The sequence below is a fragment of the Enhydra lutris genome, unplaced genomic scaffold, assembly GCF_002288905.1.
Source record: "Enhydra lutris kenyoni isolate GAN:26980312 unplaced genomic scaffold, ASM228890v2 scaffoldscaffold14, whole genome shotgun sequence".
Classification (NCBI taxonomy): domain Eukaryota; kingdom Metazoa; phylum Chordata; class Mammalia; order Carnivora; family Mustelidae; genus Enhydra; species Enhydra lutris.
In genome coordinates, this window is record NW_019154098.1 from 8,891,802 (window position 1) to 8,896,700 (window position 4,899).

Genomic DNA, 4,899 nt, shown 5'->3' on the forward strand with positions numbered 1-4,899 from the left:
AGAGGAGGAGGAGGAGGAGGAGAAGAAGAAGAAGAAGAAGAAGGAGGAGGAGGAGGAGGAGGGAGGAGGAAGAGGGAGGAGGAGAAGGAGGAGAAGAATAAGAAGGGGAAGAAGAAGAAGGGGAAGAGGGAGAAGAGGGAGGAGAAGAAGAGGGAGGAGAAGAAGAAGGAGGAGGAGAAAGAGGGGAGAGGGAGTGGAGGGAGAAGAATTATGAGGGGAGGGGAAGAGGTGAGGAGGAGGAAGAAGAAACACAAGGAGGAAAAAAGGGGGAGGAAAGGAGAAAGGCAGATGAGGCAATGTTAAAGCTATAAGCACATAAAATTTTTCTTCTAAATTATTTCTAACTAGTACTAATGGAAGAAATTATTTCCAAATCATCTACCTGATAATTTCCAGAATATATAAAGAACTCCTACCACTCAACAACAAAAAGGCAAACAACCTGATCATCCATTTAAAAATGGTCAAAGGATTTGAACAGATTATTTACCCAAAGAAGTTATATGAACGGACATCGTGCTCATGAAAAGGTGCTCAACATCTTTAGTGATGATTTTGATGAGATTTGACTGGACGCCCACTCGGACCACTGTAATCAAAAAGACAGAAAATGGCAAACGTGGACAAAGATGTGGAGGAAACAGAACGCTTGTCCCCTACAGGTGGAAGCAGAACTGCCATGTAGTAAAGCTTCGTGGTTTCTCAGAAAGTTCCACGAAATTACTGTATGGTCCAGGAATCCTACTCATAGGTATATACCCCAAATAACTGAAAGCGTATTCAGACCCGTGGACGTCAATGTTCCCAGCAGCACTAATCACAAGGGCCGAAAGGCCCAAGCCACCCAGGTGTCTCTCAACAGCAGAGTGGATAGACTATATACAGAATACAGAATATTCTTCAGCCGTCAGAAGAAATGACGCACTGATAAACGTTCTGATATGGATACACCCCATAGTTAAACATCATCTGAAGTGAACACAGCCAGACACAAAAGGCCACATGTTACAGGATTCTATTTATGTGAAATAGCCAGAATTTGTGAATCCACATAGACAGAAAGCCGAGCAGTGGTGGCCAGGGCTGGCAGGCACTGTGAGGCCCACAGGTGGGCCATGGGAGTAACAGCTTCATGGGCCCAGGGTTAGATTCTGGGCTGATGCAAAGGTTCTGGAACCATACAGAAGTGGTGGCTGCATGGGTAATACCTCTTAAAATGTTGATTATTTGTTACATGGATTTCACTTAAATTTTTTTTTAAAGCTAAAATAATTAAAATACTAATACATAAATTTTTTCCCCTGTATCTTCTCATTTGATCAGAGGAGCTCTAGGAGATGGCAAAATATGTATTAATAATAATCCCTTTTTATGGATGTGGAAACTAGGGCTCAGGGTGACTTCATGACTTGCTCAGTCTCTGGGGTCTTAGCATCAGGGGAAAGAGCAGATTGTCCTGCTTCGGCAAAATTCTAGGGGCCAGTGTCTGTATCTCTTGGAGTCACGGCCAGAGGTCAGAGAGGCATGAGCACCCTCTGGGACAGGTCTCGGGGCCGTTGTCCAGCCCTGTGTCTGATGGATGGGGATTCCTCTGGAAGCCCCAAACTCAGGGGTGTGGGGTACATGTTCCCTACAGTCTAGCCTTTGGGATAAAGGGACCAAGAGCAACAAGTGAGAAAAGCTGAACCCTTGCATTGTCTGCTGGCCTGCGGGGTTTTGCTGGAGTTTTCTAAAGAAATTGGAACCCGTAGAATTGTTCCAGAAATAGGGCTGTGATTGCATTGCACATCCTGGAAATCAGGCTTCCTGTTACATAAACGTGGCTTCCCTTTACCGGAAGATGGCAAATGTGTGCATGACCTCCCCGGTTCGGTGCTACAAGGCAGCGGCCGTGTCCTGGTCCCCTGCATGGAGGCCCGGCTGAGCAGGAGTGTCAGAAGCGGCAGGGCTGAGCAGGTGATGCCTCTGGTCACACACTTCCTAATCCTGGCTCCCTGGAAAACCGAGTCCCAGCTCCTGCCCCTACCTCCAACCTCCAGCCTGGGCCACACATGGATTGCCTTCTCGCTTGCTATTAGGCTCACTGGCTAGACTGGGACGGAGCAGCCCTCTGGACCACGGGAAAGCCATCGGCTGCTCTCTCAACCTTGGCTGGAGGAAGGATCACCCCTCCCCACCTGCCATCCCCTTCCTGTGGCTCATCGGGCTTCCAGAGCCCCCAGGAGCTGGCATGCCTATTCTATTAGCATCATTCCTCTGCCTTTCTGTCTACCTCGTTCCACGGGGAGCTCTTAATCAGACATCGGTGAGTTCTTGTGTTCTCCGTGTTCCGCGTGGCGCCTGGCACGAGCAGGTGCTCTATCATGTGAGCTGAGGTAAAAAAAAATACTGGATGGTTGCACAGGGAAGTGATGCTGCAGAGTGTGAAGGTGAAGGGCAGGGCCCTAGGTCGGGAGATCGGAGAGCCCTCCCTGTGTCATTCCCAACCCCCTGGCACGAGGAATGCCCTGTCCCTTCTCCGGCCCCCATTTTCTCATCTATAAAATAAGAAATCTAGGTGACCTGATGCCCCAACACTTTCCTGTTTGGCTCCTCTGTGGGACTTGGAGCATGTGGTCTTGGGTGGGACAGAGGAGACAGACCCTCCCAAGGCCAAAGACTCAGGTCAGCAGAGCTTTGGACCAGGGCCTCACATGGAGGGGGAAGGAGGTCAGCCTAGAACAGTGGGCACTCTGGGCTAGGATTCAGGCATGCCCAGAAATCATGAGCACCGTGCCCGATCTGCTTTTCCCCTTCCACATCTGTGCCCACAGTCATATCTGCTGCTTACAGCTCTCGCACAAGTCTCTGCCCAAATACAAGACTGACCCGGTGCAAGAGTCACCATTGTGGGGGTGCTCAAGAAGCCCTCGTTACCTGGCGGGCCAGTCTGGGCCCACAGAAGTGACGGGTGGGTGGCGGTGGTGGTGGGAGAGGGGTGATGTTGGTGTCCCTGGGCTAAGACTGGCTTCTCCTTGTGGAGGGCGATTCTCTCCAGCGAGCTCCCTCCCGCTCTTCCCGGCCCCTGTGAGAGGCCTGCACATCAGCTCTGTACAACCAGCCCCTGACTTTAAAATCTTCTGTGCCAACCACGATAGCCAGAGTTGCTAGTGAGACACATGGTATTGGCCTCTGGCCAACCTTTCTGGCCTTTTTTTTTTTTTTTTTAAGATTTTTATTTATTTATTTGACAGAGAGAGATCACAAGTAGATGGAGAGACAGGCAGAGAGAGAGAGAGGGAAGCAGGATCTCTGCCGAGCAGAGAACCCGATGTGGGACTCGATCCCAGGACCCTGAGATCATGACCTGAGCCGAAGGCAGCGGTTTAACCCACTGAGCCACCTAGGCACCCCCTCTCTGGCCTTTTTTGTCTCAAATTACCCCTTCTCCCTTCTTTCCCTCTGCCACATGCCCTCCTGTCCCCAACATCTCACCATGGCCTCCAAGTGTGGATCTGCTCTCCCCCATGCCTTTGTCCTGACTCATCCCACCTTTGATGCCCTTCCTGTGTTCTCTACAAGACCGACTCCTCCTCAAATGATGTGCTTCCCTGTCCCCCTCATCTCCCTATTGCTCAGTACGCAGAGACTTTTAACTTTGCACACTGTCCCATGCTTAGCTGATTCTGGAATGTATAAAATAACAGCCTACATTTATTGGGTACCGACTACAGGCCAGGCTTTGAACCAGTGCTCCCCATGGATGAATTCCCTCGACATTCACATCCACAGGCAGGGTTCCTGCTGGCCCAGTACATGTAGAAGCAGTCTAGAGCAATGAGCAGTCTGCGTGGCTGTCCCGTAGACCTCCCCATCGCCATCACGGAGATCATCATCTCCATCATTGCCATCAGCCCCCTCATGTAAATGAAGACTAACAGGCAGAGAGAGCTTCAAGAACTTGCAGTTCTCAGGCGCTTAACAATTATATTCTGCTGTTTTCTTCCCTGTGTGGCTGCCAACATGTACGTTTTGGGTATCGGACGGAAAGAGCAAATGGATCGAATGCCTTTGGGAGGAGCGAGAATGAGAAGGCATTTCGGGCATTAGCAGAAGCATGTGGACACGGATCAAGATGGCGGCCCTCCCAGACCCAGCAGGCTGGGTGAATGGATGTTGGCCCCCAACCCCGCCTCATTCGTTCTCTGACTTCTGCCCTTCTCCCCACCAGCCCGGAGGGCTGAAGCCCCTCCTGCTGCTGTAGGAAAGATGGGAGCCTGAAACATGCTTCCTGGGCAGCATGTGGGCACATTTCTTCATCTCTCTGAGGATCCACGTCCTCATCGGTAAAATGTAGCAAAGAATCGCGCCTTCCTCATAGTCTGGTTAAGGATCGAATGACAAAATGCCTTTGAATTGCTCAATATGGTGCCACAAGCATTGTGAGGGCTCAAGAAATGGTTGAAAAAGTCTGCTATATTTTTTGTAAGCATGACAAAATGTGTAGTGCAGACACAGGACCCTTGTCTACTCTGTCCCTGATGGCTGACCCTTGCAAACTACATTTCCCAGGCTCCCTGGACAATGTTTCTGGCTGGGTTCAGCCATGGGAGGTCCTGGTTGGGGAAAGAGAGCAGGAGCAAGGAAGGAGCTAGGGTGTTTCTCCCTCTGCTCCAGGCAGCATCTCGTATCCCTACCCTGGTCCCAGCCCTAGCCTGGAGGTCCCTGACAGGATGCCAGCTCCAGGGGGCAGCCTCAGCCCCTGGATCCCGGTGTCAGCCCCTCCTCCCTTCCCACCAACCCCAGGAGGAGATGCTTTCCTTGTTGCTAAGCTCCAAGATGCATCCAAGAGCCCCAGGATTAGTCAATAAAAACGCAGGATGTCCAGTTCAATGTTCATTTCAGATAAACAACGTATCC